Source organism: Coffea arabica, chromosome 4e (assembly GCF_036785885.1).
Source record: "Coffea arabica cultivar ET-39 chromosome 4e, Coffea Arabica ET-39 HiFi, whole genome shotgun sequence".
NCBI classification, from domain to species: domain Eukaryota; kingdom Viridiplantae; phylum Streptophyta; class Magnoliopsida; order Gentianales; family Rubiaceae; genus Coffea; species Coffea arabica.
In genome coordinates this window covers 34,044,827-34,067,610 of record NC_092317.1, presented here as the reverse complement: position 1 = coordinate 34,067,610, position 22,784 = coordinate 34,044,827, and the positions used below count along the sequence as shown (strand labels likewise).

At 39.0% G+C, this 22,784-nt stretch overlaps 1 pseudogene; it reads right to left on the bottom strand.

The window, feature by feature from the left end:
* Nucleotides 1-18,824: 18,824 nt before the first annotated feature.
* LOC140006103 (probable dolichyl-diphosphooligosaccharide--protein glycosyltransferase subunit 3B) lies at nucleotides 18,825-22,047 on the bottom strand (annotated as a pseudogene).
* Nucleotides 22,048-22,784: the final 737 nt, after the last annotated feature.

The window sequence follows — 22,784 nt, the reverse complement described above, 5'->3', positions numbered from 1 at the left end:
ATGAATAAAATTTACTTAGATTTTTGACTTTCTTCCTTGTGAGAATTTCGAGCCTTTACTTGCTCTTGGCAAGGGTGTTGAGCAATCTTGCGTCCTGTCCTTGATTGTCCTACCGACCTATCCACTGGAGTATTCACCTTCCATTGGAGTCATCGTTCTACCGCCTTCTACCAATTCGTGTCGTCCGTGTTGGTTTTAGGACCCGCAATCCAAGCGTTGGACAACCTCGCTAGATCCTTGGGCAAACGTGCTACGTGTCTCGAAACGAGTTGATCGAGGATCGTATCAGTTGGCTTCAGAGCTTTGGTTGAGGTATCTTCCGTTATATCCGTAGCTTTGTCTTAGTTTTGTTGATTCCGCTGCCTTGCTACAAAAATAAATAAATAAATAAATCTATCCGCACTTTTCTTCCTTTGTTACGTGAGTCGTTTGGTTCAAATCTGTCTGTAGTAGTTTGTTGCATCAAGTGCTGGTCGTTTGTGTCTCCATCATGTGTGGTTTGTTGTTCGTCAAATCTGTCCGCACTTGGTTCTTGGTAGTGAGTCGCTAGTTATCGTCAATTCTTGCTAGGGCTTTGTGTCAAATCTGTTTATGCATGCGTGGTTGTTGCCTTGACAAATCTGATCGTATCTTGTGTCCTTGTTGCATCCCAAATTCTGTCCACGTCGTGTGTGTGATAGTTAGCCCAATCTGTCCGTGGTCATCAAAGAGCAAAAGAAAGTTGTAAGGGTGGCGACTAGGGTTTCCTACTTGCGGCTAGGGTTTGTATGTGCAAGAGTTTCTTGTTCCCAAATCTTTCCAAGCTTATTTGTTGTCATCCAAGTTGTTTTATTTAATTTTCTAATCTGATTTGGGTTAATCTTGTTGGTATTGGGGAATCTTGAAGGAAACCTACAAGAATCTAGGGTTTCTTGAATTTCTTGATCATTCTCTTGAAGTTCTTGATAACTTGCTTGGGAGTTCTTGACGGATCTTGGAGTATCGAAAGTTTCTTGTTGCGAGTGATTGCTGAACCAAATCTGAAATTTGTTTCTTTCGGCCAAGTGGTATGTGTTGTTTCGCATAAGTCAAAAAAAAAAACAGAAATGAAATGGAAAAGAAAAGAAAAAAAAACATTCGGTTGGCAAGAAAAATAAAAACAAGGAAGAAAGGCCGAGTCCTTTTTATTGCCAAATCAGTTTGTTACATCTTGTTTCTACCCAAAACAGAAATTTAAAACCCAATAAAAGTACTCAAAAATTCTGACCAACCTCTTCTTGTGGTTCTTGATCACCTTGTGCCTTGATAACTTGAACCACCCTTCGAGGTTCTTGAATTTCTTGACCTCCTTGTTTCTTGAAAACTTGAACTTCCCTTCGAATAAACAACTTCCTATACTCTCTTGCGGTGGTGAAGGGCTTCCGTGGTGTGGGACTAAATTTCTTGAGAGGGTCTTGAGCAACCCGTGGGAAAGAAGTTTGTGTGAGATCGCTTACCTCTTCTTGTTCGGAACCCATAGCCGAAACTATTGTGTTTTGCGCAAGGGAGGAGGAAGCCGAAACTGAGTTGTGTTGTGTGTGAGAGGGTGTCGGGTTTCCTTGAAGGATTTATAGAAATTCCAGCTGACCTTGGTGAGGTGTTTTGGAAGGAGAAGTCTGGAAAATTTCAGTTGAAGAGGTAGATATCAAATCTGATTTGCAAGTCTACTTGGAGAGGAACTTGGAAGTTTCCAAAAGTTGTTCAAGAAAGGTTTTCTAAAGAGTTTCCAAAACTAACTTGTTTTCCAAATCACTTTAGGAAACTAAGCAAAACACTTGGATACCTTCTTTGTTTTCACTTGGCACTCTCCTATATTTTAGGACACTCTCCTACATTTTCTACTACATTTCCGAAATTCACTCCTACATTATAGGAAGTTAGGGTTTTCTTTCTTTTGTTCACATTAGCGCCCTTCCCTTTCTGTCCGCCACTAGAGTCCTTCCAAAACCGCCTATTTCCATCTTATTTTGCATTCCATCTCGTGTCTTGCTTCTTGATTACTCTTGTGAAAAAGGTTGGTGGCAATTATTGGGCTTGAGCAGCATTTCTCAACTACCTAACCCAACAGGTAAAGGCAACTGGTAAGGCCATTAGAGTGCTTTTGAGTGATACACACGAGAGTGAGTGTTATACTAAGGGAGTGAAGTGAGGTTATACTTGCATTGTTTTCTCTTGTTTTCTAACCATCTTTGCATGCATGGAGCAAGAGCAACCACCCACTGACTACTCATTAATGTTCACCGCCATGAAGAACGAGCTCAGGCGAGTTAGCGACCAACAAATGGAGGTATTGCACACTCGCTTTGATGAACTCTCCAAGAGTCTCACACGAGGCTCAAGTTCTAGGTCTCACAACCGGAGTACCCATGGCAACAGGGGAGCAAATAGTGAAGACTACTCGGGTAGTGAGGATGATGAACGTGCCGAGAGGCCTAAGAGGGACACGTCTAAGAACGAACTCAAGGGACTTAAAATTCAAGTCCCCACGTTCAAAGGCAAGAGTGATCCTAAGGCTTACTTGGAATGGGAAGGCCGCATTGAGATGGTCTTCGAATGCTACGACTATAGCGAGGAACAAAAGGTTAAGGTAGCCACTGTCTTGTTCACCGACTACACACTAGTCTGATGGGACCAAGTAAGGACTCATCGAAGGAGGATGGGAGAACCACGAGTCCGGACTTGGCGAGAACTCAAGGCTTTGATGCGCAAGAGATTTGTTCCTAGCTACTATAACCGCGATCTCCACTCTAAACTTCAAACCCTCACTCAAGGCAACATGAGTGTGGAGGACTATTACAAGGCGATCGAGATGGCCATGATGAGAGCGAACATTCAAGAAGATGGTGAAACGACCATGGCCAGGTTCCTTAGAGGTCTCAATTCTGACCTTCAAGAAGCCATGGAGCTCCAACATTATTTGGACATACAAGACCTTCTTGAACTTGCCATCAAGGCCGAGAGAGGAAAGAAATTGAGGCGTGGGACCCGTACCTTCCAAACTTTCAACTCGCCTTCCTGGAAGGGACACCTACCACGGCGAACAACCCACGAAGCTGAAAATTCGGCTACACCAGCTCCTTCTAGCCGAATTCAAGGTAATGCCTCTAACCGCAATACCAATTGTACCCCTAACAAAGCTGTTGATGTATCCAGGTCTGCTTCGAAGGCACCACTTGAGACTCCTAAGACTAGGAGTAGGGACATTAAGTGCTTCAAGTGCCAAGGGTTTGGACATATCCAGTCTCAATGTCCAAACCAACGGGTCATGCTAATCACTCACAGTGGCGAGGTAATGTCCGATGATGACGATTGTGAGGAGGTGCCTGGATTGATCAAAGGTGACTGCCTGGAGGATTACTCGGCTGAGGAAGATTGCTCTCCTACACAAGGCGAAGTAGGTTGCTTGGTGGCACGACGAGTGCTAACCGCCTGAGTCAAGAAGGATGAGCAGTTGCAACGAGAGAACTTATTTTACACTCGCTGTAAAATAGGTGATAAGGTGTGTAGTCTCATCATTGATGGGGGAAGTTGCACTAATGTGGAGAGCTTGCTAATGGTTGAGAACTTGGGTCTCCCAACTACCAGACATCCACACCCCTACCGCCTCCAATGGCTAAGTGACGATGGAGAGGTACGTGTCTTGAAATAGGTACGCGTCCCTTTTTCAATTGGTACTTACATTGATGAAGTTGTGTGCGATGTAGTGCCTATGCTTGCTACACATGTCATCTTGGGGAGACCTTGGCAATTTGACAAACACGTTACATTCGATGGAAGGGCAAATAAGTACACAGTTTTGCACGATGGCAAACGTAAGGTCCTCACACCACTCACACCTGCACAAGTTTATGAGGACCAATTAAAATTGCAAAGGGAGTGTGACTTAGACCGTCAAAAGTGAAAGCAAAAGACGGTCGACCCTGGCACTTGCTCCACATCCACTAGTGAGCAATTGACTAAGGGTCAAGTGAGCACACTTAGTGTACCACGTGATCATGCATTGGCTAAACCAAACACTAGGAAGCAAAACATGATAATTAAGGCTAAGGATGTGCGCAAACTTGTAAATGCGAACCAACCCGTCTTACTCATGATTTGCAAGCACGTACTACTAGACGTTGTTGAGCTCGATAAGGCATTGCCTTCGAGTATGGTTGCTCTTTTACAGGAATTTGAGGATGTTTTCCCTGACGAGGTCCCTAATGGCTTACCACCCATTCGAGGGATTGAGCACCAAATCGACCTGATTCCTGGAGCACCACTACCCAACAAACCTGCTTACCGCATGGGCCCTGTGGAGACAAAGGAGTTTCAACGGCAAGTTGATGGCCTATTAGGTAAGGGTTAGGTAAAGGAAAGTCTAAGTCCTTGTGCTGTGCCTGTGATACTTGTCCCCAAAAAGGATGGTACTTGGCGCATGTGCGCTGACTGTAGGGCCGTTAACGCTATTACCGTTAAATATCGTCACCCCATTCCTAGATTAGATGATATGCTTGATGAACTCGATGGTGCTATTATATTCACTAAAATTGAACTAAGGAGTGGCTATCATCAATTAGGATGAAAGAAGGCGATGAATGGAAAACGACTTTCAAAACCAAACATGGTCTCTATGAGTGGCTAGTCATGCCTTTTGGGTTGACTAACGCCCCTAGTACATTCATGCGGTTAATGAACCATATTTTGAGGCATTTCATTGGAAAATTTGTCATTGTTTATTTTGATGATATTCTAATATATAGTCGCAGTGAACAAGAGCACATAGAGCATGTGAGATTAGTTCTTGAGACACTTCGACAGGCGCGTTTATACGCTAACCTCATGAAATGCACCTTTTGTACTAACGAGCTTGTGTTCTTAGGATATGTAGTGAGCTCACAGGGAATCAAAGTAGACGAGTCCAAGATTGGGGCCATCAAGCAATGGCCAACTCCAACATCTGTCCATGAGATGCGCAGCTTCCATGGATTGGCAGGTTTCTACCGACGATTTGTCAAAGACTTCAGTACCATTGCTGCCCCATTGACTGCCGTGACCAAGAAGAATGACAAATTCTATTGGGGGGAAGCCCAAGACCAAGCATTCCTCACCCTCAAAGACAAACTCACACATGCACCTGTTTTGGCATTACCAAATTTTCACAAGACCTTTGAAATTGAATGTGATGCCTCTGGTGTAGGTATTGGGGCCGTTCTCATGCAAGATAAGAGGCCTTGTGCATTCTTTAGTGAGAAGCTAGGAGGTGCTACCCTGAACTACCCCACGTACGATAAGGAGCTCTACGCACTTGTACGAGTATTGGAGACTTGGCAACACTACCTACGCCCAAGGGAGTTCGTGATACACACTAATCACGAATCCTGGAAATTTCTCAAGGGCCAACCCAAGTTGAGCACGCGCCATGCCAAATGGGTAAGTTTCATTGACACCTTCTCGTATGTCATTAAGTACAAAATTGGCAAAACAAATGTGGTAGCTGATGCTTTATCTCGTAGACATTCTTTGCTTGTTGTTCTTGATGCTAAGTTGCTAGGGTTCGAAATGCTTAAGGAATTGTACACCCATGACCATGACTTTGGGGAAGTCTATGCATCTTGTGTAAAGAATCCACATGGAAAGTATTTCTTGCACAATGGATTTTTGTTTTATGTGGATGAATTGTGTGTCCCTAACTCTTCCATTCGTGATCTTTTGATTCGAGAGGCGCATAGTGGTGGTCTCATGGGACATTTTGGGATTGTTAAGACTCTAGCCATGTTACAAGAACATTTTTACTGGCCTCATATGCGTAGAGATGTTGAACGCATGGTTGGTAGATGTGTCACTTGTCATAAGGTCAAGTCTAAAACAAATCCATACGGCCTGTATACCCCATTGCCTATCCCTCACTATCCTTGGGTAGACTTGTCTATGGACTTTGTCTTGGGACTACTTAGGTCACCAAGGGGTAATGACTCCATCTTTGTAGTGGTTGATCGATTTTCTAAGATGGCTCATTTTATCCCTTGTCACAAAACCGATGATGCATCTCATATTGCTAATTTGTTCTTCAAAGAAATTGTCCATCTGCATGGCATGCCTAAGACCATTGTTAGTGATAGAGATGTAAAGTTCTTGAGTTATTTTTTGAAGACTGTGTGGTCTAAACTTGGCACTAGATTGTTATTCTCCACCACCAGTCATCCACAAAGCGATGGACAAACTGAAGTTGTCAATCGCACACTTGGTACTCTACTTCAGGCTTTGATTAAAAAGAATCTTAAATCATGAGAAGAGTGTTTGCCTCATGTTGAATTTGCTTACAATCGAACTGTTCATAGTGCAACACACTACTCAACTTTTGAGATCGTTTATGGCTTTAACCCCCTGACCCCCCTGGATTTGGTACCCTTACCTTCCTCTGAGCACACAAGCTTAGATGGGAAAAAGAAAGCTGATTTTGTCCGTAGGTTACATGAAGCCGTTCGGGCAAACATTGAGAGGCATACTCAGTAATACATCCAGCAAGCCAACAAGCACCGTCGTAAGATGATTTTTGAGCCTGGAGATTGGGTTTGGCTACACTTGAGGAAAGCGAGATTCCCCAAGCAACGTCAAAGCAAATTGTCCCCAAGGGGTGATGGACCCTTTCGAGTGCTCCAATGAGTCAATGACAATGTATACAAATTGGAGCTACCCGGGGAGTACAATATTAGCACGACCTTCAATGTCGCGGATTTGAACCCATTTCTTGACGAGGAGGATCCAGATTTCAGGGCAAATCCTTCTCAAGAGGAGGGGACTGATGTGTGTCTCAGCCCACGCAATGACCCAGTCCGAGTTCCATTGGGCCCAGTCACACGTGCACGGGCCAAGCTCTTCAAAGAATCCCTCTAAACCCTTGTTCGAATTGTCTAAGACCAACATGGAGTTCATAGAGATATTGAAGGCTTGGAAGGAGACAATCAAGTTATCTACACCACGATCCAAGCCCATGAAAAGTCAAGTGGGCCTCCAAGTGAGTTGGCCGAATAGGGCCTTAGGCCTTAGTGTTATTTGAGAGTTAGATTAGTTGTTCTAGTAGAGCATGGGTCAGCCCATCTTGATCCCAAGATGGCCGAATTCCCCTTTTCTATTTTCCTTAGGTTTTAGTAGCCATTAGCCTATAAAAGGCTTGCTTTGTAAGGTTCTGGGGATAGACGTTTTATGAATAAAATTTGCTTAGATTTTCAACTTTCTTCCTTGTGAGAATTTCGAGCCTTTACTTGCTCTTGGCAAGGGTGTTGAGCAATCTTGCATCTTGTCCTTGATTGTTCTACCGACCTATTCACTGGAGTATTCACATTCCATTGGAGTCGTCGTTCTACCGCCTTCTACCAATTTGTGTCGTCCGTGTTGGTTTTTGGACTCGCAATCCAAGTGTTGGATAACCTCGCTAGATCCTTGGGCAAACGTGCTACGTTTCTTGAAACGAATTGATCGAGGACCGTATCAAGAAGCCATGAATTTTGAAGTTGAATTTTCTATTTTTGTTGTTGCATATTGCGATGTTTTAGTGCAATTTTTTGCAAGGTAAAATTTTTGAATATGGAAGCATCAGTGGTTGCAGAAGCTTTTCCTCTCAGTCACGTTGAAGAAGAAAGCTTCTGCGAACCATTTGTTTGAAAATTTTGGAAATTTGCAGTTTAATCCCTCAATTTTTGTTTAAATATCCTATGACCCTAAAAACTATAATTTTCTTTCAATTAGGTCCTTTATTTTAATTACAATTTGATCCTTTTATTTTAGTTTTCTTTAATTTTAACCTTAATGTTTGTCATGATAGGAATTTGGCCCCCTAAAACTTTTATAATTATTCAATTAGACCCTTGTTTTGTTTAATTTCTTGAATATGGGTTGCTATTTTTATATAAATACTTTAATTGATTCAATTTCGTGTTTAATTTTCATTTCGTGTAATTAATTGATAATTAAAATGATCAATTGACCTTTTTATTCGTTTTGGAGGGTAGATATAGAAATTTCGCCTCTTTAGGTCATCAATTCAAAGGAGGTATGATGTGTGCCCGAATGGAGATGGTGAAGACCAAGTGCGAGTACCATTGGGCCCCGTTACACGTGCACGGGTCAAGCCCTTCAAAGAGTCTCTCCAAGCCCTTGTTCGAAATGTTCAAGACCAACAAGGGGTCCATAGGAACATTGAAGGCTTAGAAGTTGGTCATCGAGACGTCTACACATTGATCCAAGCCCATAAGGAGCTAAGTGATGGTTGTTAGTTTGGCTTTAGTCCATTAGCTAGTTCTTTTTAATTTTTTAATTAAAGGTTCGGCCCACCTAACCCTAAGGATGGCTGAACCCTCCCCCTTCCCTAGCCCTAGGTTTTCATTAGTTCCTTAGCCTATAAAAGGCACAAGTTGTAAGGTTAAACGGTTACGTACTTTGATAATAAAAATTTTAGTTTTGTTTCTCTTCCATTGTTGAGACAATCGATTCCTGTTACTTGCCTTGGCAAGGGTTCTTGAGCAATCTCGCGATTGTCCTTGATTGTTCTGCCGACCAATCCACTAGAGTATCCACCTCGATTGGAGTCGTCGTTCTACCACCTTGATTCAAGTCGTGTCATCCTTCTTGAGTCTAGGAGTCGCAATCCAAACGGTTGGAAATCTCACTAGATCCTTGGAAGAACGTGCTACTTGTCTCGAAACTTGTTGATCGAGGAGCGTATCAGTTGGCTTCAGAGCTTAGGTCGAGGTATCTTTCGTTATATCCGCATTTTTCGTTGTTGTGTCGTCTAGGGTTTGTGCTTTCCGCTACCGTGTGTACGAAAACAACTTCTGTCCGAAGTCCTTGTTGCATCATTGTCGATTAAATTCTGGTCGTGTGATTGCATTTGTTGTCCTAAGTGGCCTGTCCATTCGTGCATTGTTGATTGTTGACAAATCTGTCCACAACTTGTTAGTGTTATTGAGTCGTAGTTGTTTCACAACTCTGTCCGTGAGTGCGTGTTTGTTGGGTTAAGTTCTATCCGAAGTCTTGCGTTTCTTTGGGTCGTACAAATCTGCCATCGTTAGTCTCCATCGTATTAAATTCTGTCATGCTGTGTTTTCCAAAGTTTCTGTCCAAATTTTGCTGTTGTGGTTGTGTCCGAAACTCTCTCTTGGAAGCTACCAATCTGGTTGTTAGTAATCGTTGCTTGAGTAGTAGGAAAACATAGTGTGACGGCTGCTAGGGTTACGTCTCTTCGCTAGGGTTTTCGTGAGTCAAATTTGTCCAAGTTTGTCATTGGTCCTCCAAGTTGTTTTACTTATTTTTCAAATATGATTTTTGGTACAACTCGTTGGTGTTTGTGAATCTTGAGAGAACCTACAAGATTCTAGGGTTTCTTGAATTTCTTGATTGCTATCTTGAAGTTCTTGATAAGTATCTTGCACGTTCTTGAAGGATTTTGAAGCTTGGTTGTGTTTTGGTGTGCATCAAAGGCCGAATCAGATTCTGGACTTTGACTCCTTCGGCCAAGAGTTCTTGTTATTCGTTTGAGGTAAAAAAAAAATAGAAATGAAAAGGAAAAGAAAGGAGAGAATTCGGGTGGCAAGAAAAACAAGAAAGAAAAGTCAAACTTTTTTATTGCCAAATCAGTTGCATACATCTTGTCCCTACCCCAAAATAGAAAATTTAAACAAAGGGAAAGATTTAAAAGTTTTGATCTACCACTGCTTGGAATTCTTGAGCATCTTGTTCCTTGGGGATTTGTTTCATCCTCCTAGAGTACATCTTCTTGTACCCTCTAGCAGTGGTGAAGGGTTTCCTTGGAGTTGGTGTGAATTTCTTGGGAACATCTTCGGTAACCCGTAGGGAGGGAGCCCGAGGAGGGTTATTTGCATCACTTGGTTGAGCATCTATTGTCTTGAAACCAAGCACCGAATTGCCTTGCTACTTGACAAAAAAAAAAAAGAGAGAGTGATCCGAAACTAATTTGTGGGGTGTGAGTTGCGGAATTGTGAGTGAGTTTTATAGGTTGGTGACTAACCAACTTGAGCAAGGGTTGTGGGCAAGAACCGAAATCTGATTTCTTACTCCTACTTGGAATAGAATTTGGGAAGTTTCTAAAAGTTCTTCAAGAGGGAAAAGGTTTTCTAAAGATTTCCAAAGACTAACTTGTTTCTAAAATCAATTAGGAAACTAAGTAGGCAGCTTGGTTCTCTCTTTTATTTCCACTTGGACACACTCCTACATTTTAGGAAGCTAGGGTTTCGGTTGATTCCTTTCACATTAGTGCTAGTTTCCATTTCTGTCTGCCACTATTGAGCTACCAAAACCGTGCCTCCTTGTTCCATTTTGCATTCCATTTGTATCTTGCTTTCTTGGTTACTCTTGTGGAAAGTTTAGGTGACATTTGTTGGACTTTGTACGGCATTTCTCAACTACCCAATCCAACAGGCAAGGAATCTTGGTAAGATCATTAGAGTGTTTGGAGCGAAAACATGAGTGTGAGTGAAACACTAACAGAGTGAAGCAAGGTTATATTTGTACTATTTCCGTGTACACTAACCTTTTGCAGGACCAAGAGAGAAACATGGAGCAAGCTCATCCGACCACTGACTACTCATTGATGTTCACCGCCATGAAAAATGAGCTTAAGCGGATTAGTGAACAACAAATGGAGGAGATGCACAACCGCTTTGACGAGCTCTCAAAGAGCTTCACAAGAGGCTCTCGGTCTAGGTCTCGCAACCGAAGTAACCATGGCACCAAAGGAGCAAGCAATGAGGAGTACTCGGCTAGTGAAGATGAGGAAAGAGCCAAGAGGCCTAAAAGGGACTGTTGCGCCCCATTTTTTAAAAAAAGAAACAAAAGAGTTTAGAAAAAATGAATTTTTGATTTTTTGGAAAAAACGAGTTTTTGTTTTTAGAAAATGAATAAAGGAAAATGGGCCTAAATGGGGTTTGAAAGTGCGACGATTTGGGCCCAAATTGTAGTTTAAAAAGGGTTTTTGAATAAAAATCGGAGTCGCCACTTGGTATAGAGTTAAGGTGTACCAAGTCACCTAAAAATGAATTTTCAAAGGAAAAGATAGAAAAACCCCTTTTAAACGACTCCTAGTCTACGTAAATCAAAGAAAAAGGTTCGGGTGTCACATTTGAAGAAAGGGAAAGCAAGGATAAAAATCCAAGGCACCCTAGGGGACTTACTCGTATCCAAATAACAGAGTGTTACGGGGGTCAATGACTGGAGATGGCTATCCGAGGAAATAGGGGTAGTTCGAGAGGATACTCGAGAAATGAGGGTAATTGTGGATGCCTAGATTACTAGAATTGCTGAAGTGGAGACGGAGGTACTTGAGGAGCATGGAAAAGACAAAGGCTCCTAGTGAGCAGCTTCAAGAAGCTAAGAACCGGCTTGCTAGGGTAGTGCATGAAATTAGAGACCGGGCGGATAAGTTGATAGTTGGGTGTATTACCCTGGTTGAACAAGTGAAGAATGACAAGATACTCAACAAGGGACATGAGATTAAAACTCCTAGTGCAGGAAATGAAAATGATCCTACTGAAGTAGCAGAGACTTCTAGCTCCACCAATCACTAAGCTAGTGACTCAGTCTACTTTAACGGCTTTGTCAAAGATAGACAGGGTGGTGCTCGCTTAAAGGCCATTGCATTTTGTATTTTGTTTCACTATGTTTCCTATATTTTTGAAACAATTAAACGTTACTCATGAGATGCTTGACTTTATTGTTTTATGACTTCAAATCTATGATTGGGTTGTACACATTTACGATTATTTCGGTGTCTTCCCTTTTATTCTTGTATTTGGTTGGCATGATCAAAGTGTCACTTTTCAAACTTCGTGTATGTGCACTCATTTTATGTCATGCCTTTATAAATGTTAAATTTATGAGCGGCAAAAAAAAAGTGGAAAGGGACCGAGGGCGAGGGGTTAAACAACCCCAAGCTCATGGTTAGAGAATGACTGCTGGACCGAACCAAAATCCTAGAAATGGAGAAAAACAATCACATAGCTACTGCTATTGACCATACGATTGATGTCCTAGCACGGTTGGTTGAGCACCAAAGCTCTAGACCAATAAGCCAACCTAAGAATCAAGAGAGGTGTGAAAATGAAATAATTCTCGAAGTTCGCCTATCTAAGTTTCACGAAAAATCTAATCTCAAAATAGTAAGATTGATTTGAAAGAATGCAATAAGGCACTAATGAGAGCAAGGGGTTATGATTTCTTCTCGAACAACTTTGTAGATAAGCATTGGAAAGTGAACTAAGACATGAAATTTTTATATTAAGGAATAAGGTCCCCGTATCTTGTTGTGTTTGTAGTAATGATAGTAATCTCGTGGAGACTTAAGAGCCCGCCCGTAATAAGCAGAGAATAGTTAAGATTTATATTCCGGGGTAACCTATAAGCAAAAGAATGAAAGAGTAATATGGCTCGAGCTTCCATTATGAATAGCTACTCATTTTGATCCTTTGATTTGCCTGGCAGGCTAGCATTTGACTTAAGCCAACTAGTAAGATGACAACTTCGGAAGAGATGCGTAAGGAAATGGACATTCTTCGAAATGAGGTAGAATTTCAAAGGAAATTGGCTGACTACTGGGAAGGACGGTGGAAACAAGAATATGCAGAGAAAACTGAGTTGCTACGCAAGAACGTAGAATTGGGAAGAAATACAAAGGAAATCCTTAAACTGGTCAAGCTATGACTTCTCATGTAACTTGTGAATACTGTGGCAAGATTAACCACACTGAAGCCAAGTGCTGGAAAAAGCAAGGAAAGTGTTTCAGGTGCGGTAGTACCGAACATAAGTTTTTGAATTGCTCTAGAGCTCCTAACAAGAGGAAATATTCAGCAGCTAGCTAGATCTGCCACAAAGTAATCGAGTGCCAGGAGGGGGTCTAAGCGCTGGAAGTTTTACGAGTGGGGGTAGTTAACTCCACTCGAGGGATAGAGGTTATAGTTTTACCCTAGACTAGACTGGCACTTCTAGAGACTCAATCTTTTGCATAAGGGAAAGTCTTTTGTTATTTTGTATCTTGGCAACTTGACACGTTTTGCTTTAATCTTGTTGTTTCCCCTTTTCCTTTTGAAATGATTTGATAAACCTCTTCCAACTGGATGTAACTATTATGATCCTTATGACATATGAAAATTTACTTCGCTTTTAATTGATTTTGTGACTTACATGTATATTTAAACTTTGCCCCATACTTTTAGGTTTATAATAAGACACAAACGGTATTGGACGTGGTCGAAATTGTACTTGAAAATGGACAACCCCGAGGTCTTAGAGGTGACCAGGGATCGAAACCAAAAATCGAGAGCTTAGGGTTGGAGTTGAGATCCAATGGTTGATCGCCAATTTGAGATATTAAAATTGGGAGATTTGAGTTGGTGAAAGGAAATATTTAATAGATTTAACGAGCCTAATGATTAAGGGACATGATATAATAATTGGGATGGAAGTTTGAGGCTATATATATAGATTACCGAGACTTGAACGATGTGACCATTAAGAACAAATACTCCGTTGCCTCACATAAACGAGAATTTTGATCAATGGCAATGGGCAGTGGTATTATTCCAGTTGAATTTAAAGTAGAACTATTACTGGTTGAGAATCCTAAAAACTGATGTGTTTAAGACCACTCTCAATTCCAGATGGGGACACTTTGAATTTTCAGTTACGCCCTTTGGATTGACTAATGCACTAACAGCAATTATGGCCTTAATGCATTGGGATTTTAAATCGTAGTTGGATTAATCTGTGGTGGCATTTATTGATGATATATCGGTATACTCTAAGATTTGAAGAGATCACGAAAAAAAACACCTGATAATAGTTTTACAAACCTCGAGAGAGCGCCAGCTTTCGTTAAATTCAATAAATGTGAATTTGATTGAAAGAAGTAGCCTTTCTAGGTTATACAATCTCTAAGGAAGGAATTGGTATTGCCTCAGCTAAAGTGGAAGCTGTTTAAGAGGAGAAATTTGGAGTTCTTAGAGTTAGCTGAATATTACCTTTGGTTTACCAAGGATTTTTCTAAGAGTGCAAGACTTGGCGAGGGAGAATTTTAAAAGTGAAAAGTGTTTAACCGATGCACCTATGTTAGCCTTATCGAGTGGAGGAGGTAGTTTTGTGATTTATACAGGTGCTTCAAAGGATGGTTTAGAATGTATATTAATAATCCATGATGAGGTGATTGTATATACCTCTAGAAAGTTAAAATATCACGAGAGAAAGTAGCCAACTCGTGATTTGGAGGTTAGGTCGCCTATTGGGGAATCAAAGTTCGATTGCTAATTGGATGAATAAAAATTGTGAAATACGGATCAGAGAGTGTAAGTTAGTGATTGATTTGAAGAGCATAACTATTAAGGGGATGATAATGTCCTAGATGTGAATTTCGAGGATGAAATTCTTTTAAGGAGGGGAGGATGTGAGGACCCGAAAAATTTTCTTATTTTTATCGAATATTATTGGCTTATTTAAAAATTTATTCACTCATTTTCTCCGAATTATTTATTTCAACCATTTTAAATCCATTTATATGGAACAACGCCCCTTTATGTTTTTAAAGCGTTTTGTTGGAAAATTTACTTTTCGAAAACTTGTTTAGTTAAGAACAACGAGTACACGTTTTTTGATACTATATTTGAATTGAGAGTGTATAAATTTTGGAGAATTAAGAATGATCAATAGTAGACCAAGAAAAGTTAATTGAGAGATTAGATGTGAGTGAGTTAAATTTAAGCTGATACCGCTCGCGCGTCGGTGGTTTCCGAAAGACGCGTTGATACAAAATAATTGGAGATTTGAGGAATTAATACTAGACTCATGAGAGGACTCATGTTTTTACTTCTCAAATAGTTATTTTTATGTTTAAGTACTCAAGTATTAGTCAGTAAGACTATCGTTGTGAGAATTTCTTAGAAATTTCAGTCTATCGCGCGCGAATCGAAAATTTACGTAAATCGAACCGAAGCGGCTAAGTGGAGATTTAAGAAATTTAATCTAGACTACTAGGAGCGAATAATTATAATGCTTAAGGAAGTGCATTAGAGGTTTAGTGCACAAGTAAAACAAACCCGGGAGAAATCGGGCACGAAACGCGCGCGTACGCGCACTATTAGAGAGTTGACTTTTGTGCACATTAGAACCCAACTACCAAGCTTACTCTAGAAGCTTTTGATCATCTACACTCTCTCTTTTTCTCTCTCAAAGCAGCCAAACAACCTCAAGGAAGAAGAAGACCAAATTTCTTCATCATCTTACTTCATTTCTTGCTTATTTCATTTCAAATTCCAACCACAAACTCACAACAACTTGGAGATCATCTTGGACTAGGAGAGGAGCAGCTTATCCACGGTTTCTTGGAGCTTCCTAATGGCTGAAAATCTGGTCTTCAACATCCAAGGAGGTAGCAAATCATCCAACTCTTGAATTTTAGTTATAGTGAGTTTAGTTACACTTAGAAGTTTGTAGCTTCATGTGGGTAGCTTTAGATTGTTGAAAATCATGTGAGTGGGCTCTATGAAATCCCACAATGGACTTGATGATCTGATTTGATGAGTTTGGATGTTATTTGTGTTGATTAAGTGTTAATCTAGTAGAGACAAGTGAAAAAAGTGAAAAGAAGATCAAAGGAAAGTTGAAAACTAGAAGGGCCGGTTCTGCCCGGTTCTTGCCGCACCCCTTGGTGCGATTATTTTGTGATCAACTTGCCTTGATTTTGATGTAGATATGTTGCATAGGTTGTGTGGAAAGTTTCCCCCAAAAATCATTTGATTTGGTTGGCTAAAAGTCCAATTTTCGAAATGGTTTCAAAACTGGAAAACGTGTACAGAGGTGCTCTAGCAATGAACTTTGAACAATCATAACTCTTTGCTCTGATGTCGAAATCGAGTGCAGTTTGCGGCATTAGAAAGTAGACACTTCCAATTTTCTAATCACAAAAAAGCAAAAAGTCGTCACTGATGACTTTTATTGACAACATTTCGGTTGTCACAGAGTCGTCACTGAATCTCCGTCGGTAAAAGTATACAGTGACGACTTTAAAGTCGTCAGTGAATAAAAACTTTTTTATGACAAGATATGTTGTCAATAAAAGCTACAAATTTAGTGACGACATGCTTTCTTGTCAATGATGCATGAAGCAACATAGTCAGTGTATATATTAATTAGTGACAACTTTGTTGTCAATAAACCCCTTATCAACTGTGACAACAACTTCTTATCAATGAATAGTTTTGATTCAGTGACAACAACAATTGTCAATAAAGACAACCTGCTTGAGAAATGCTACTCATTTACAACACCTTGCAATGTGTAGTTTGATGATTTTCCTACTACAATAATATCTAAAAAATGAAAACATCAGCAATGTTTAATAAATAACAAACGTAGACACCCGTTACAATAGGAAATGCCATAATAACATATTAAATATTCAAATGTCATAAATAAGTGCAACATCACACTACAAATAGTTTGATAAGTTTCAATAGAGCAAATTTTGCCATATAAGTCAAGGCTACACTAAAAAACAATTCCAAGTCCCAAAACATTTTCCGTGCTACCGAAACATTTTCTAAACTTAAGATAGCACTATAACCATAGTTTTTGAGTCGACACGTAAGCCGTACTGCTAATCTTCCAAACCTCTAAAATGAGCAATATATCTGCAATAAAATAGTAAAGTTATTAGTAGATGATAGAAAAATTAAAACAAGGAAAATTAGTTAAGGAGTCACCAAAAAATAAAGTGAATCATTTGTTTTAAGTCTCATCTAGATAGTGGCTATACAAAGAGTAGAAAAAGAGACATTATATGGGTAGTTCGGAAACAGAGTCTACTAGAGGATGGAAGTTTAATAACATTCATTAAGAGCCAAGGATTATATGGGCAGAATTGTTCCACTTCTTTATTTTAATATTAAGATGTCAAAGGACAGCAACAAACGATTCCACATTTATGAGAAACAACTTTGCAAACTTCACTGTGTTTTAGACCAAAAGTAGTCTTTGAAGCTTTGAATGTCATAGGATTTCATATATCTAAAAATATGTAACTATACATAAGGTCTAATAAACAAGAAAAAGCAGCCTTATCACCTACCAAGCACTTTTGAGGCTTGATACTACAAGTTAATATTGTCACCTACCAAGCACTTTTGAAGGATACTAATTTGTCCATTACTTGAGACATGAATCCAACTACTGCCTACAAGAATAGTGAATCAGCATATACAGCAACAAGATAAAAAGCAAGTCCAAGCACCGTACACATGATTGCAAGTTGGCTAATTGAAGAGACAAATTGGATATCCTAATAGCTGGAAGCTATAAGAGCTACACCTAGAGCCAAAAAGTCAAACTTTATCCGAGTCCATGTTAATAGTAACCTGTGGACTTATTGCCAGAATAATTACTTTTAAGACTCCAACAGTGGCAGGGGGAGAGAAAGTGCTACTACAAGAAGCAGAAACATATTCAAAACTATCATCTTTTAACTAAAGTGAGTTAGCAACTAGTGTTCATTAAGCACATTTGTCAATATCATAATTATGCAGACACAATACTTTGGTTAGGATACACAGGAATGTCAAAGCCATTATTTACAAGTGACAAATCACATACAACAAATTGTAGTGACCAAACTTGTAATTCATTGTTTGAAAACCACAAATTGATTACCAAAAAACATGAAACAGTAATCATTTTCAAGATTTTTGAGACTTTAGGCAGGCAAAAGCAAGCCCTGAGTCTTAAATACGTTTGGAATTTTTTTAATCTAGTTTTTCATTTTCTTGCCTGTACTCTGCTACCAATGGAACGCATTGCAAATTCCAGTAGTTCAAAGAAGTAGTACAACATACATGACTAATTTGTGCTGTGACATCTGCCAAAGATTGTCTTCATGACACGATTTTGTGCATTGACAGAATGATTTAGACTCATGCAGGACATATTTGCTTCATTTCGAATGTCTTTCCCTTGTTTTTCTGTCTTTAGTTTAGATAGAATCAGGATATCAACTAGCTTCACACTCAATTTTGTATCGCAAGTGGAGATTCTTCACCAAGATTCTACTCATTCTAAAGCACTTACCAAAAGATACTTCATATGAATTAAATATACATCATCAAAGCAGCCATTCAATCGAATTACTTGCCGCATGGGAAGTTTCTACTTCAATTTTAGCAGAGTCAATAGCACTTCAGAATGGATATTGCTTCAGAAAAATTAACACAGTAGAAGCAGAAAATGCAATAAACTTTAGAGATTCTTATGCAACCCAGCAAGTATTAACCATAAAACAGATAGAAGGCATTCATTCAAATTACTTGCTGCATGTGAAGTTTCTCCTTCAATTTTAATAGAGTCAATAGCACTTCAGAACAGAAATTGCTTCAGAAAAATTTGCACAGTAGAAGCAGGAAATGCAATAAACTTCAGAGGTTTTTACGCAACTCAACAAGTATTAACTGCACAACAGATAGAAATGAGACGTAATGTCAAAGTACTTACCACTTTCAACTCCATCAATCCATCAAATGGCTGATAAGTTGCTATTCCACTAATACTCATGTCCTGTCCCAATATTGATTCCTTGGCATTCTCTGCTAGCCATTCTTGAACCAAATCTAATGACAACTGGTACAATAAACAAAAAAAATCTTACAAGTAATTACACTCCATCCTTAAACTTAAAATCAGCATATAAACAAAAGCGAACATTTAAGTGCAACTATATATTGTTATTAATGAAAAATTCTGATTCAATGATAACTCTTTATCACCATGAAAATTGAAAATTTTCCTACAACAATTATATCTATAAATGGAAAAAAATGACAATGATTTATAATTAGCAAATGAATGCATCCATTGCATTACGAAATGTCAAAATATCATATAAGCATTCAAATATCATAATGAAGTTCAACAACACCCTATAGCCAAGGTTGCCAAATTTGTCAAATCTGGGACAACTTTTAAGAAGAAAGCCAAGAAGATCCGGACCAAAGTTACCTTCCATCGTCCTAAGACATTGAAAAAGGACGGGAACCCGAAGTACCCACGCATCAGTGCTCCTCCTAGGAATAAGTTGGACCATTATCAGATTCTCAAATATCCTTTGACTACTGAATCTGCCATGAAAAAGATTGAAGATAACAATACCATGGTATTCATAGTTGACATCCGTGCTGATAAGAAGAAAATCAAAGATGCAGTGAAGAAGATGTACGACATACAGATCAAGAAAGTGAACACTATGATCAGGTCTGATGGAACAAAGAAAGCATATGTTCGGTTGACTCCAGACTACGATGCTTTGGATGTGGCAAACAAGATTGGAATAATATAAACGAATTTAGTCATTGTTTTGTTCCGATAAAAGATACTGTCTTTTAAGTGTGACAATTTGCTAGGCTGTTTTGTCGTGAAAAAAAAATACCAAATTTCAACACAAGGGGGAATTTTTAACATCAGACAAAATTTCACTAAACCTTGCCATTTCCCAATTTCACTATATCTCTTGTAGTTCGGTTGCTTAGCTAAAATTTGCAATCCAATAAGAACCTCAATAATTAAAGCTGGACATTCAAAATCAGCCCCAAGGAAAATCAAAATCAGGCCCAAACTAATGCACCAAATTAGCTCAAGAAATAAGTACTGCTATTAAACTTCAGCCTCAAAGGAATAATATAACAAGTTGATAAGGCAACAAGCACTACTATAACAAGTACTGATATAAGTACTGCTATGAACAATATAACCAGTTGATAAGACGATAAGCACAACACTAAAGGAAAAGCAACTTCAGTTCACTTGCTTAGCTAAAACATTCAAATAAACTAAACTAAACTAAACCAAAACAATCCAAACTAATGCACCACAGAGGATACAAGGTGTCAAGTATGATAACCAAAGTAATGTCGATCATGATATAAGGTGTCAAGTAGGAGCAATGTGTACCAACATAACTAGAATGTTTCTTTGCCATTTAAAAGCAAAAAACAACTTTCTTGTTCTAGATCTCTGAAATTACTTTTGCTGTTTGTCATGGTGTATTAATTCCATAGAAAACCAGCACCCCTTAATATTGTATTCCAATCAAACTAGTAAGTTAGGCAAGTGGCGGGACATTGCAAAACATTCACAATGAAATTTACTTCAAGAATGGCACCAAAAATGGGAACCATTCATGTGAAAAGAAAAGGTATTACCTCAAGGAATGCCTTCAAAACCCACATAAAAGTTAGTATTATTACTCCGTTAACAGAAAATCCAACCTACATCCAGCAAAAAGTTTGTGATTATATAGTATAAAATAATGCTATATGGAGAACAAACTACCATGTAAGACATGAAACTTAAATTCCAGGAAAGCAAGCAAAACAGATTTTACAAAGTACTTATTCTTACTCGAACTAGAAAACTACCATAAAGATCACCGTTGTGCAAGTTGATTGAGAATTACTTATATCACAAATAATATAGCAGTATCCTCTTGCACTAAGCTCTAGCACTCAAGCATCATCCTCTCTAGTCTAATTACTGAGTACGTAGTATAGCCTTTTAAAATGTTATGGAATTGTGAATCAAATTCTTCCAACTCCTGAAGAAACACCCACTACCAACTGCAAATGCCAACTTATAGCTCTAGTTCATAATTTGGCATGTGATTTGCAATTTGGCCGCAGGTTTACCATTCAAAATTGCACCTTTCCTCATTTAGTCGGAAACTTATCTCAACGCCATATCTACATGTGAAAGAAGATCTAGAACAGATACCATAGAAAACGAGAAAACAAGTGATTGCTATGCTTATTACAAGCATTTCACCAAGACAACACCAAAAAGATACATAAATCACTGCCAATTACATGATTCAATTTTTTTATCAACAGTTGCAAATACAGAATATGAGCACAAAAGCAAAATAAAAGGTACATTGTTAATTTACACCAAAAATAAAACGTCAATTTTCCTTATCTGAAACACTAACAAAAACTAACATGGTAGAACAAACTAAAATCAAGAAACCAGAAATGCGACAAGAATGCCAACAAAAATCATCTGAACAGCCCAGGAGGAAATAAACATCACCAACCTCTGAGCATTCCTATTCCTCACATAGACAATAACATGAGTAACAAAAGCCAGCAACAATCCCACCACAGTGTACAAGAACCCAACCGCGAACCCTTTAGCTCCCAATTGCATCCCGGACCCCCTGATAAAAGAAAACCAACTTCCCAGGGTCATTCCTATCAACCAAAAACATGGGTATTTTCCTAATTATGTTATGCATTGAACCGGAGACACTGAAAAAGTAGACAAAAATCTCTCCGGTCATCCAAATACTCTTATTGTGCAAAAGGGTGTTCCCATAAATCACTTTTTTCACCAAGAATGGAGCCGAAATCAGAATAACAGCAATGAGAAACATCAATTGCTTCTTAGAAATCAAAGAGGGGCGATCAATTGGCCCAATGCTCAGCTTCGTTTTGGCCTTGACAAATTCAGCCATGGATTCGGCGAGCCTCGAGAAATCTGATGCATTTATCTGGACGGAGTCTTTCTTGACATCGGTGTGGGGCAGAGAATTTACTCCGAAAAGGGCGAAAAAGGACTGGAATTCTTGAAATTCGATGTCGAAGAAGAAGAGTTTTGAGTGAGAAGTTGGAGGGTTGTTGGCTAAAAAGGATTTAGAGACGAGGGAGAACTCGGATTTGAGAGAAGGGAGGGAGAGTTCGGGTTTGGAGTGGAGTTGTTGGGCGTCGAAGAAGACGAGGAAAGCACAGGGACGATGAGTTGGAATGGATAGAATCCGTTTGAGGGAATCAGTGAGATGGATAACGCCGCCTTTGGGGGACTGGGATTGGAGGGATTCGAGCTGCAAGAGCAAATCCGAACTGGGGTCTTGAGAATTGGTGGAGATCGGGAGGAGGGTGATGAGGAAGAGGATGATGAAGATTGGGGCTTTTGTGAAGGCCATTTTGCAACCTACTATAAGTTAATGTCCGTCTAAATTCTTTTTTGGGCGAAAAGGAAAAAAATTGGTGGTAAAAAAATGGTGGGAAAACGAAAACTTTTCCTGATGAATTGACGTGGGCAAAAGTAGAAAAATATGTTTAAAGTAGCATTGCCTTTTGAAGGATATTTGCCTGACGAATTGCCTTTTAATGCTATAGTATTATTCTTTATTTTTTAGCAAAAAATAAAAATTTTCATCAACATAGGTGGCAAAATTTGTTAATTTCATATAATTGAAAATGTACTTTTATAATTTACTAATATTTTATACTAATTTCTTATAATTGCAGCACTAAAGAACATTATTGCAGCAAGCGGGATTCTGTGTTTTTTCTATTTCAAGGTTAGCTCGCATGCGGGTTAATGTTATATTTGAGCGCGAGAAGAAAAAATTGGTAATTAGGCTCTTTGGGCATTATAAGTAAATATTTAAATTAATGGCAGTTTTATTACATCAATATTATTGTATTATCATTATTATGATTATTGTATTATTTCTTATGCAAATATAACATTTAATTATTTAAATTTGATTTTATTTTTACAATTTATAAAATTTTTATCACTTATATAATATTTTTAAAACCCTAATACATCTAAATTTGATTTTATTTTTCAAATTTATAAGATTTTTATTTAAAAAAATGGGATACGGATAAGATATCCGGTTGGTTCGATTTGCATAGGTGCATATGAGAATATCCGAATACTCTTTAAACCCGCATGCGGGT